General features: G+C 46.9%; 1 protein-coding gene and 1 long non-coding RNA gene across 2 annotated transcripts in view; one reads left to right on the top strand and one right to left on the bottom strand.

The window, feature by feature from the left end:
- LOC122380084 overlaps positions 1-13,704 on the bottom strand; it is an 85,679-nt gene that overhangs the window by 29,969 nt on the left and 42,006 nt on the right. The window lies entirely within an intron of this gene.
- Positions 10,237-13,662, top strand: LOC122380092. The gene is made up of 3 exons (XR_006256279.1): positions 10,237-10,811; positions 12,044-12,096; positions 13,298-13,662. It is a non-coding gene; the product is annotated as an uncharacterized LOC122380092 (long non-coding RNA).

Consider the following 13,704-nt stretch of genomic DNA (forward strand, 5'->3'; position numbering starts at 1 on the left):
TAAAATATTCATGATCACAAATGATTGGGCACTACCGAGAATTACTTCATTAAATCACAGGCAACACTCAGAATAGTCAAGTTGAAATTCCGATCAAAGTTGGCGTGTCCAAGGTTAGACGATGAGAAGTCAGGATGCACCAAGTACCAACCCGCAGACGACACGATCTTATGACGTCATTACTGATCAACAAGCGTAAACACAGTCTGTTTCCTGGAATATGACGTCACTGAGTGAATATAGCAAGCTGCGGTGGAGACGTTTCGGCTGGTAGGCGTAAACATCGTGTAGATGAAAGGAGTAGTAGATGGTCTGAGTATTTGGCGGCGCAGATTTCTCTATCCGACATTTTTTTTTTTTTTGTTCGGGTCGCGGGTAACAATTGATTCATACCGCGCAGCGGTGCGCACATGGACTGAAGGGATTCTACGGATCAGACAGGTAAGGAGATACAGAAGGAGTGACGCTCAAGTGGTCGATAGATATTGAAACCGGAATTACACAAGGAGGAAAGACCTAAGGATGAATGCTAGCCGAAGAGGAGGTATGTTGCAACACTTCCATGTGTTTTTGACTCTGCTGATACGTCTAAGTCTTCTAGGGTTGGACTGTCTCACGTTACGGAGTAAGTAAGTAAATATGTTAGGCAGATATCAGAACAAAGAACGCCATAAGACGCCCAAGCTGAGAGGTGAGTCAGAGAGACAGGACGAGGGAGCACTCCGCCGAAGGTGAGTGACAAAATACGAAGGTGATAGATTGAGGCGAAGGGGTAATTCCGCCAGGATGAGGTGAGGTAAGTCCACCGTCGGAAAGGATCGCAGCATGCATCACTCATGACGCTAACGCGCTTGAACACACATCTGCAGGACAGGATTCCACGGCGTCGGATAAAATTGTAGGATAGATTCAGTCATGGAGTCTTCGAGTCACACCGGTCAATGATTCAAAGGCGCCACTTGCGGGTGCCATGACTGCATGAGAGTACTGAGTAGGTACCTGTCTACGAGCCCGGTGAGACTGCGGTCGCCGGGGCAGCAGGATTGTGTCCACCGGTTCGTTAGGTGAAAACGCGTAAGACGGTCTCTCACAGAAGGGCTGCAAGGGTCAGTAACCAACGTCCGGCCGCGGGATTTTAGTAGGGAAACAGAGATGTGCCGTGAGCGGCAGAGGTTGACGGACCAATCATAAGCCACCGAGGAACGCTAATAACTGACGCTACCCGCGTCGATCTTTAGACAAGTAATCGGGGTCAAATGATGTAGGTATTCGAAGAGAGTGGGCCGGCAGAGATTGATTGAACCAATCACACCCTCGACGAACGCTAATAATGTAATCGCTACCTGCGTTGCACCTTTAGACAAGTAATCAGGGTCAAGTGATGTAGGTGTTCGAGGATATTGGGCCAGGGAGCCCAAGAGGTGCTAGGAAGAGCACACACGATTCCAATGTTGGAATAGGGCGCGATAAGTCGTTGGGAGGTAAGAGTAAGCCTAGATGAAAATTACACTAATCACGGAGTCTATTGAACAAATTGCGTTTATTGTCCCGGATATGTACCGCTGGAGGGAGTTAGAATAATTGCTGGGAGGGACTGAGAGGTCGACGCGGGATCAAATTTATTGTAGTGGGATGAGAGAGGTATGACAAAGAGAGTGAGTCTGAGGGAGATTGATGTATGCGTCATATAGTGTAAGGACCAGCGGGAGATCTAATCTCAGCATTGAGGGCGACATTAAATGGGGATGTACTCGATTATCTTTGGGATGATAGGCATTAGAAAGGGAGAGAATGGTGGGTAGCTATCAGGTATCAGATGGTGGCTTCAGGTTATGTCCTCAAGGGAGGCATCAAAATTATATGCTTTGGGGAGACATCCGTGTCCTAAATTCCTTATGAGACAGGTACCATCCTAGGCAGTGAAGACTATATGTTGACAAGCGACAAGCCAGCCTCATTATAAATATTGTTTGTGACGAGCCCCAAGCACAAGGAACGGTGGCGGAAAGGAATCGGTCAGCTTGAAACCAACGGACCGACCAGCAATTGGAAATGGGTGTGTAATTACGTTTGAACCAGAGAGAAATCAAACAGCAAGAAAATCAACTCATTAATCAACCATTTGAGGATCTACCAGCCGAAAACACTCACCTGAGGTCGTTCCAGAGCACGGCGCAGGTCGGCAACCATCTCGGACAGAAAACACCCCCGATGAACGAAATTTTATTAAACAATAATTTTTTTTTCGGAAACATACTCCCCACCGCTTCCGGACCCCCAGGGGGCATCATCACAGTATTTTGCACTGTTAACGAGTTAATGACTACTTAACATTTTAACGTGAACCAGCGGGGTCTTTCGATTTAGCTGAAAATCGGTGTACAGGGCCTCCTCGATGCGCTGATTCCGAAAATGTACCTCTTTGAGGTGGTATTTTGCACCGTTAACGAGTTAACGACTAATTAACATTTTAACGGGAAACGGCGGGGTCTTTCGATTTAGCTGAAAATCGGTGTACAGGGCCCCCTCGATGCGCTGATTCCGAAAATGTACCTCTTTGGGGTGGTATTTTGAAACGGCTAATTAACATTTTAACCGGAAACGGCGGGGTCTTTCGATTTAGCTGGAAATTAGTATACAGGGTCTGTTTGATGCGCTGATTCCGAAAATGTACTTCTTTGAGGTAGTATTTTGCACCGTTAACGAGTTAACGACCAATTAACATTTTAACGGGAAACGGCGGCGTCTTTCGATTTGGCTGAAAATCTGTATACAGGGCCTCCTCGATGCGCTGATTCCGAAAATGTACCTCTTTGGGGTGGTATTTTGCACCGTTACCGAGTTAACGACCAATTAACATTTTAATGGGAAACGGTGGGGTCTTTCGATTTAGCCGAAAATCGGTATACAGGGCCTCCTCGATGCGCTGATTCCGAAAATATACCTCTTTGGGGTGGTATTTTGCACCGTTAACCCGCGCGGGGCTGGGGTCTCCAGCCGAACGCGCGGGGCTGGGGGGGGGGGGGGGGGGGTAAATTTTACCCCCCCCCCTGTTATCTCCCGAACTAATGGTCCGATTTGGAAAATTCAAACGCCAATCGAAAGCTCTCATCACGAACTACTAAAAACATGTACTTAATTTAAAGTTTGAGGTCAAGGTCAAGGTCAGGTCAAGGGTACAAATTGCAAGTTTCTACAGTATCGGCCTTGCACCGTAGTTGCCGAAGAATGGAGTCATGGACTGAGACTGATCGCCCAAAACGTGTTCTTAGGCTACCAAGACAATATGCGTTGCATACAATATCATTCAGAGGTCAAGGTCAAGGTCAGGTCAGGTCAGGTCACCAAAAAACAAAATATAGAAAAGGGCATGTGCGACACATGTTTTATGGGTCATTTTACTCATAGAATTCAATAGGCACACTCAATAAGTGATATGGACCACCTCTGGATGAATTTCAGGTCGAGGTCAGGTCAAGGTCAGGTCAAGTGAGGTCAAATTTTGAAGTTGGTTGTTAAGGCCTAAAAAGGTGTCTATCTGATGCAGTTTTTCACGGCGAATCGAATGGTGCTATTTTTGTTTCCGTACGAGGTCTAGAACTTCCAAAAAAGTCATTTTTCAAAAAATTTGTGTGTCGTGACGTCATAAAATTTTGAATAACTCCCACATTTTTGAACCGATTCTTCTGAAATTTGGTATGTAGGTGCACATAGACCACTTCTTTGACATATATTCCAGTTTTTTCGATAGACTCAAAATTTTGGATTTTATAATGATTTTCCCAAAAAAGTCAGTTTTTTGAAAAAAATTAGGCCAAAATCCAAAATTTTCAAAAAACCGAGATAGCCATTTGATAGACAAAGTAAAATTACGTATAACCTTTTTTGTTACGTCTTGATTCTTTTAAAAATGAAGATGTTAGCGGCGTTTGAACTTTTGCCGTTTTTGAGGCGAAAATGGCGAACATGACGTCACTAAAACGTCAATTTCTCAAAAATTTTCCGACGGATTTCGCTCAAATTTTCAGGGAACGTGCCAAATTGATGTAAGAAAAGGTACTGAAAGTTTGGCGGCGCTGCGCGCCGCCGTTTTTGAGATATCGCAAAAATTCGCGAGGGGGGGTAAAATTTACCCCCCCAGCCCCGCGCGGGTTAACGAGTAAACGGCCAATCAACATTTTAACGGTAAACGGCGGGGTCTTTCGATTTAGCTGAAAATCGGTGTACGTTCAGTGTCTCAGGGGCAGACAGACAAGCCGTGATGTGTTCCTAGCCATCGTGGCTGTGAAGAGTATGAGTTTTGTTTACGATTCGCCAAACAATGCATAATATCTACATTTGCTCGTTGAAAAAAGAAGATCATCTGAAGTATTCGGTGATATGAAAAGGCTGTGGCATTTATTATTTAATTTCCTCAGATTGAGATTATTTAGATCCAGTGTTAGGTTCCTTTGCGGCATTGTGTTCGGTATGTTGTCCTCGTTTGCAAAATATCTCATGTCTGGTCAGTCACTATTCCGGTTTCTACTACCCGTTTCCGTAATAGACGTATTCCAGACGACCGTGGCATTAATATACAAAGATGGACTCGTTTTAAGTTTTTTAGTCTAAAAATAACGTATTCCTGTTTAGGTCTTCTTTGTCAATTGCCACGAGTGGCTCAAATTGTTACTCGTAGGGAAAGAGCCTTGCTCCAATACTGAGTAATGTTTGTGTCAAATGTGGAAAGAAACAAGTATTCATAGGGACTGTGATTTTGGGCGTTTACCTATTCCAAATCGCCACGACCAGTGGCGGCGGAACACCCTCAATTAAAGGGGGCACTGCCGACTTTTGGTCCCATTCTTTCCATGCAACGCCCATAGGTAGGGCTAAAATGCCAAAATCAAAGGGGGCGAGGTGCCCCGGTGCCCTCCCCGTTCCGCCGCCTATGGCCACGACCATGGTGGCGATACCAGAGTACCTACAACCAGGCACATAGCCAATAGAGGGACGACAGGGTCAGCCGTCTCTCCCTGAAGATGGACCACTTTTTTGTAAATGAAAATGTGGGCCCCTCCCGAAAAATAGTGGGCCGAATCCGGGGACTTTTCGGGTTTTGGTGGGGGTATACCCTGGACTCCGGCAAACTACAACCCCAATGAAAAACAAAAAGTTCCACCTCTGCTCGCGGCGGTGTGGTGGCGAGAGGCAGTCGTCAACACGGCAAAGCTGTCAGCATAGCAATGCAATGGTGTCGAGAGGCAGTTGTTAGTTTAGCAGTAGTAGGGCCTTGATCGTAGGTACGAATAGGCAGCCGTCAACTTGGGATAAAGTACCCGAGGGCATCTGTCAGTACGGTCACTCCAGAGAGTCGTCAGTACATCGACGGTACAAAGCACTAATGGCGACAGTGCCAAGAAGCTATGTCGACAGCAGACCGGCGGCGAGCTGTGGCTGTGGCCGCGGCCGACCTTGAGGGTTTCGCGACTCACTGCCGGTCGAACAACGCGGCGGGACCATCGCGGTCAGGACGACCGCCGACCAGCAGCCTCCAGTGAGTAAGTGACCTCTCAGCAATGACCTTCAGTGACCGACCTCTGAGCACTGGCCAGCGACCTGCAGCGATTGACCACCGATCAATGGTGTCCAAAGACAGTGACCCGTGACCTCCGGCGACTGACCTTTGAGCAATAACCAGAGACCTCCACTCTCCAGTGACTGGCTTCTGAGCTGACTGACCTCCGAACAGCCGCTACCCGCCGCTCAGACCCCGTCGCGCACCTCAATCGTATCGTTCCGTCGCACGTCACACGTGTCGACTGCGCCTGCCCATACCGAGGGGTTGCCGTCAGCAGCTTTGTGACAGCCCCGCACATAACGGCGAAACCGTTAAAAGAAAGGACGGCGATGGAATGAGAATGAGGAGTAAGGTGTGGCGGATAAATATGGCTGTAGGTGCGCCGTGAATGCATTATGTGGGGAAGCCGGCAGAATTCCAAGGACAAGCCACTCGCAAAGCGTAAGTACATTTCCATGTGTAACCGCTTCGCTTCCTATGAACAAATAAAATAATATACGAGTAGGCATTAATGGGACGTAAACGATACACAAAAGGGGAGATAACATACAATTACCAAAAGGCTAACGAACTGATTGGTGATTTAATTGCACCGCGTGAAGTCATACAAACATAAAATATAATTTGACAATACAAGGCAAGATTCAGAACAAGTTTTTTATCATCTTTAAATGAACTGACATGATCGAGAGTTCTAGGCATGCGGAAAACAAAAGGGGAACACGCCCGGAGTCAGGACTAACTAATGACTGAAAGGGACAGGGCCGGATTTGAAGAGAGAAAGGTGGGCACGGGAAAGTAGACAAGTGGCCGACCGCTTCCATAATCCACCAACACAGCGCCAGAAGTTTGATACGGACGGACAGAATCAGTATCGCCACTCCCCGATTCATTCATCCAGGACCACTCCCCGGTGACGGGGACGGGGGGGGGGGGCGGTATATCTCCGCAGCGCTTACTCAAACGGCAGAGCACACAGGATTTGTGATGGATGCTCTCCGTAGTCCGCCATATTGGGGTTTCACTCTGATACCAGTCGGCGCAATCACTATACCATCAGAAGATACGTCACGTTTCCCTGAAACGGACAGGCAGATCTGCGCCTACGTGCTCCGGGCCAAATCCTGCGAATTGACTGCATTCAGGACTGGAGTTTCCTGCTCAGTGCAAGTTCAACAAACGGATAACTTATATGGCCATATCCGTTAGAAAGTTCCAGATGTTTGTGAAACACTATAAAGGTATACTAAAATGTGTGGACATTCACTGAAAACAAGCAAATATAATGCTCTCTGGCAAAAACAAACTCAGTACGCACTGAACGTTCAAGCAACAGCCATTAGGCAATGCTCCGCAAAATGTTGCCACAATTATCCCACGGGCAGAATCGTATCATCCGCCCTGTCTTCGTTTTATCCAGGCCCCGGTACCGAAGTCCTCACAGCCTCAGTAGCTGCATCCGTTTTCGCTGCATATTTGAGGCCTGAGGGCACCTACGTAGATGAATATTGCACAGCGTCAACACGACACCGTAAGTAGCTCCGCTCCGATATTATTATCCTGCTCAGGAGAAAGTTCGGTATCGACGAGGATGTTTGCAGACGGTCTGCCTGACTGGCCACACTGGAACGATGCGGGAGCCGAGCCCGGCGACTTTAACGACGGCACTGGGGGCGATTCCAGCTAATGGGGAGAAAAGCGGCCGCGGCGCATCCAGGAATCGCAAATCACCGCCACAAGCCGGATATCAGAGGGTAGCCTGGTGGTAGGGCTATCCTTCACTCGGACCGTAAAGCCGCCCAGCGACTCGCCTGCCTCGAGTGGCGGAGCCACGGCCTGGAGAGCTCAGCTTAGCCAGAGAACAGCCAAAGTATGTAATGAGACTTTTTAATAGGACATGATCTTCTTATCTTAAATATCGCCGTCTCTTCTCATACCTGAGCGCTTATGCGGAGCAGAATGGCACTTTTGACCAACACAATCGCTTTAGCGCTTGGCCGACGATGCTGCTTAGAGCGGCGTCTAACGGTGCCCGGAGCGTTTACAGGCCGAACTGTCCGACGGACAGCGCCCGACCGACCGACTGAGCCCCTCACACATCCTGCTCTTTATCCAGGTGCGCCCGATCTCATCATGTCGAGACAAATGCACTCGAGCTTGAGCCATAAACTGATTCCATGAGAAAAATCGGCCGCGGGGTTTCCAGACATGTCGTAAGACGCAGCCCAGTGATAAGCTGACTATGTAGTTGTAATAAGAAGCTTCTTTACAGAAAACGATCTGCCGAGCAAACAGCTTAGCTAACGTCATTAAAAACTGCACAGTCCAATGAACGTGCTTGAAAACTGTTTCAGTCGACCAGGCCAGTAATTCTTTGAGATTCACTGTTTCATTGCGATACATAAGCACTCCAACTCTTCCACCGCAACTGACTGGCAGAGTTACAGGAAACTTACCATTGAACCACCGGCTGAACGATGAAGACTATACGTCTGGGGCGAACTCAATAACAAAGATGGAGTGTAACCATACCCGAGGCACACTGCCTACACGGCCGAAAGGCGTAGCTCCGTGCGCCGACCCTGTGGGAGCTCAGCCAGCACAGCAACACATAATTTTTCCTCAATGGGTCTTCCCCGCGCCCTTCTGCAACGGTTCCCATAGAGAACCTTAATTGCAAAGCCCATCAAGGTACGTGCCCAGTCTAACCACGTTTCTTAGGCGCACGTACTGCATGCGACATTCCGGGCCTCAATAGCTGCTCAGCCGGGAAAGTTACCGTTTCTCAATCGGTGGCGCTGACCAGTCGAGTAGCTATGTAGAGCTGGCATCGATCCACATCGAACCCCTAGGCCCATCGGCCAAGGATGCTGATGCATAACAACAGTAGGGCAATGACAAGATAGCTACGCTACTGAAGACTGAGACAAAACACTATGTCCCATCTCACTATAGGTTAATTAATAGAGGTAATGTCATCAACGCAAAGGTGCAAATTTTCGGGAGTGAGACATTTTTTCTCAAATTCTTAGCCTGGAAAAATAAACCCATAAAACCCCATCCCGGAGCTCATTTCAATCTCCAAGCAGGCATATCAGGGGAGCTTATTTGTAGCGTCATTCTGCAGTCGTCACGTCAAGAGCAGCTCCAATCCGCTTAGACCACAAACATCCCCGGTACACTGCCGAGTGCCGACTGTACTGTAATCGGCCGCAATACCCGGGCACTGAATACCCAACCGGATGGGTATTACAGCACGCCAATATCACGCGCCGACTGATCTACAATACACGCCAATTGCATCATGAAATGGGGCGAAAAGTATCCAAACCAAGGTATATAAAAACACTAGGTAACACCGAAAAATTCCTTCAACATGAAGGCAACGGGTTCAGGTCTTGACAACTAGTGCTAGCATGATTTGCAACAGGGGCGGATCCAGCATTTTGCCAAGGGAGGGGCTATTCCGAATCGGGGGCCCCCCATCGATGGGGGCCCTACCTACCCCCAAAAGTTTAAGCCTGGATTTCGTCCACTTTATTTTTAGGGGCCCCCTATCATGCTTTTTTTGCAAAAAAAAAAAGAAAATGAGAAAGTCGCCCGGGGGGGGGGGGCGCTATAGTCCCTATCGCCCCCCTGGATCCGCCCCTGCTAGGAGGCCTTGTATGTGAACTAGGAAGCCCTCTGTGATAGCTAGGAGGCCCTCTGTGCAGATGCGAGCGCAGGCCCTCAGTACAGACTTGGAGACCCTTTGTGTGGATGCGAGTGGAGGCCCTCTGTGGAGATTAAGAGGTCCTGTGTTGGCGAATAGGATATCTGTGCAGGCTTGGAGTCCCTCTGTGCAGGATAGGAGACCTTCTGTGTGAGTTAGGAGGCCCTCTGTGTTGGCTAGGAGGCCCTTTGTTCGGATGCGAGTGGAGGCCTCTGTGTAGGCTAAGAGATTTTGTGTTTGTTAGGACATCTGTGCAGGCTTGGAGGCCCTCTGTGCAGGTTAGGAGGCCCTGTAAAAGTGGTCATCTCTGTGAGTATAAGAGACCTCCAAGTTATGAAAAGCTTTACCAATCTTCTAACAAAGAAGTCTTCTCAGCTAGTCTTCTAAGAAATAACTAAGTGGGTAGGTTAAAAAAAACTCATCGGATTTCGGCCACTTTATTTTCAGGAGGCCCCCTTTTCAGCTTTTTAACTTTTTATTTTATTTTTGAAAAAAATCGGCCAAGGGGGGGGCCATGGCCCCCATGGCCCCCCCCTTGTATCCGCGCCTGATTTGCAAGATACTTGCTACGTAACTACTTTACAGATTTTCCTAATACTTTGCTATTACTTATGTTTCGCGATTTAATAAAGACATATTTTTAGTTATCCTCATTAAAATTCGTTCTTGCCAAGAAATTTGTAATTTCACGGTATGACATCATGCCTTCAGGAAGCCTCGGATATCTCAGTATCTAGGCAGTGAACCTACTTAATTCTGATGTTTTTAGAAATGAAATTGATTTTTGCATTCTCTTGATATGAACTTTTTGGAAAACAACAGAAAAACATTAAATTATCGCTTTTCAAAGTGCCATTTTGTGCTTGATAAGAAGTGATGGCCCTTAGACAGAGCGTTCCTATAAAAAATCTAGAGTGAGCTGGCCTCTATAAAAATTAAAATTAGCACCAGTATTTAATTGTCTGTTAGATGTTAATTTTCATTAAGCTTAAGGTTCTACGGAAAAAGGCGAAATTCGCCCCTAAAGGCTTCAATGTCTGAATGAAAAAAGGCACTATGGTAAAGAGGTAGTTGAAAAATGGGAGGGAGCTGGCCTCTACAAGTTGTTGATTGAGATAGATTAGCGTATTGACTTTCGATTGATATACCTCATTAAGCATATGGTTTTACGGAAAATGGCTAAATTTGTCGAAAACTATCTCGTTTTTGTTATAAACCGTATATTAGAAATGGCGACGTGCGCCACTTCCGTCGCCGACGCCATTTGGACGCCATGTTGCCCGAGATTTGAGCGCTTGTACGCCTTGGCTTCTAAATTTCAAGATGAATATTGACGGCAGAAGACGGCGTTGTGCATATGGGGGGCACGCACTGATTTCAAGTGAGTCGGAAGTGCCAAAATTGAACAAGATTGGTTCCAAGTACGTTTCGAAGTCCGTCATTCAGGCCCTGGGAATGGGTGACCCTGGCAAGCTTGCTGGACGATACCTGTGTCATAAGTGTATTTCCTATGGCAGGTCGCAGATGAAAATTGTTCAGGTGAGATTACTTGACTGATGTGTTGGCTCATAGCTGGGCTCTCCATTGATGTTTGCAGTGTGAATTTACTCTTGTGCTGTGCAGATTCACAGGAATTTGTATCAGTCTGGGAGGTTTGGTCAATCAGTCATTTTTATCATATGCTATTTTTGTCACATGTGCTAAAAATGACAACGATTCTGCTATTTTTGGGAGCGATCCAGTCTGCAAAACGTGGCAGGGTTCGACAAGATCTGGTTGGGGCAGACACATGCTGCGTTCGGATGGGCGGTTTCGTTTTTTCATCGGGGATCAGGTACTCTCTTTGCAGACGTCACCCGAGCTGCCATATCTATGTCTCACTTGCGCAACAATTGTCTTTTCATGGTTAAATATATAACAAAACATATCTAACCTGACCTTACCTTACCTACAACCTACAACCTACCAACCTACAACCTAACCTACCAACCTACAACCTAACCTACCAACCTACAACCTACCAACCTACCTAACTGGATATGGCAGCTCGGGTGATGTCTGCTAAGAGAATCCCAGGGAATATTCCTCAGACCGTTTGGGCAGGCTTCTACGGAGAGTGCGCAAAAACTGTAGCCACTAGGTATATCTCACTCTGCATTTTGGGTCCGCGCTACTTGGAGATACTCCTTAGTCCTTTCTAGCCTAACCAGTTACCAAACCAAATCAAATCAAACAAAACCAAACCAAACCAAACCAAACCTGACCTAAACAAACTCATAAATAAAGCTGGTCCTGTAGCTCAGTCGGTAGAGCGTTGGACTCCGCGAGGTGAGAGCTCGTGTCCCGGTATGACGGTCCGGGTTCGAAGCGCGACGGGCGCTCGATGTTTATGAGCCTCCTGGCGGGTATGGTTGCGGTTGGTGGCAGGCCGTAGCCAGGCGAAGTCAGTGAGGGGACCGGCCGTGCGCGGCTATGTGCGTAGTTAAACTTCTGACTCTAAATTCTGCCATGCACCAGGAATTGCACGATCGGAGGGTAGAGGGCAGAGCCATCGCAACGAGCTCTGCTTAGCGGTGGCTCTGTCCTTGAGAATCCTTCCATTCAAAAGGTTCGGACTAAATTTATAAAAAATAAATGTGCCTCCTTATAATCCTTATGATGGTTGCCGTCCGGCCAAATGATAACTATTACGTACCTAATAATTACCTAATACCTAATGATTACTTTGCTTTCTTTCAACATCAATTAATGACTATTTTGTTTTCTTCCAGGAGAGCCAGCGCCATTCCGGATCTGAAAATGCTCTGCATGTCAGCATTGTCTGGTGAGGATTACCAGCAACTGATAAGCACTTGGTAGTGCTGCCAATGTTTGCCATTGATAGTGTTTATATCATAGAGCTTTGCCTTTCACTGTCAATTGTTGATTTCTTTATTTGGGACACATTTCTATGCTTTGCCATCTGATCTTTTTGGCCCCCCTTTCAGACATACTATGCTACCCAGTAGGTACCCTTATGGAATGGTTATGTATCTTACCCAGTCACTAGTCAGTAAGGTCCTTTCCACATATCTGGAAGTAATCTAAATCCTTTCACTTCTGCACATGCAGGGGTCACCCTGTTGCTCACTTGTTTTACAGCCCTATCCTGATTTGCCATCTTTTTGGCCACCTTTCAGACATACTATGCTACCCAGTACCCTAATGAAAGTGTGGTCAAAAATATTGCAAATCAGGATAGGGCTGTAAACAAACGAGCGACAGGCTGACCCCTGCAGAGTCCTTGTTGGAAGCTGGAACTAACTGAACTCAATTAGTACAAGACATGGAAGACATCAAATAAATAACAAATGAGTATGAAATGTATTTCATTATCCATTGATATTTATTTAGACAACTTAATAAATGACGTTGAATGAAAGAATTATGACATTTCATACTCACTCGTTATTTATTTCGAGACCTTCACCTTTGACATCTTTGTTAAAGGGACCCTCCCACCTTAACATTAGATTTGAGTTGAGATAGCCAAAATGGGGTCCCTGGCTCACAATTACTGGTTTGAGCACTCACAACATCGAGAAATGCCTCAAATCGAAAATATCTAATTTCAAAGTTGCAGCACTTTGGATTCAGAGGGGCTAATGCATTTGATACCCCTCTGAATGTGTGACGTCAGCGCGCAGATCTAACGATTTTTAAATGTTTTGACTAAAACGTTTGATAGCATGCGGTGGTATATGCTGCTTTGCGCGCAGCAAGTGCCGCACTTTCAGCTGCCAAACTATTGCTTCCAAATAAAGTCGCTAGGAACAGCGGAGATCCCAAAAAGTAAACAAAAGTAAAAGTCTAATATCTTGAAAACCGGTGAATATTTTTCAGTGAAATTTGGTAGATATTCTTTTTCGCTTTTTCTGAACCGAGCGACATCACTGTCATGCCAATTTATTAACTTTTTTGAAGGTGGGAGGGTAATTTTGTGTACATTTGCAAATATGTTTTAATCCATTTTCCTCCTTTCACAGGGATTGCAATATCCTAATCAATCACTACCCTCTAATGACCAACGGGTATATGCTCAGCACATCATCATATCACCGTTCCACACACCATCACATTACAAACATCATCACGCACCAATTAGTATGCGTTTCTGCTCTGAAATGGGTACATTTCAATGCTGTTCACAACCATTAAATCACATGTTCAATCCACTCCTGTTCGTCTCCTCAGTCACCCGGAGACCTTGACCTACTCCTGGTCCTCTACGCCCGCCAGCGCCGCTTCGTCTGCGGTGCCGACCAGCGCCGCTTCGTCTGCGGCCCCCGCCAGCGCCGCTTCGTCTGCGGCCCCCGCCAGCGCCGCTTCGTCTGCGGTGCCGACCAGCGCCGCTTCGTCTGCGGCCCCCGCCAGCGCCGCTTCGTCTGCGGTC

This window comes from Amphibalanus amphitrite, unplaced genomic scaffold (genome assembly GCF_019059575.1).
Source record: "Amphibalanus amphitrite isolate SeventyFive unplaced genomic scaffold, NRLGWU_Aamphi_draft 000009F_arrow, whole genome shotgun sequence".
NCBI classification, from domain to species: Eukaryota; Metazoa; Arthropoda; class Thecostraca; order Balanomorpha; family Balanidae; genus Amphibalanus; species Amphibalanus amphitrite.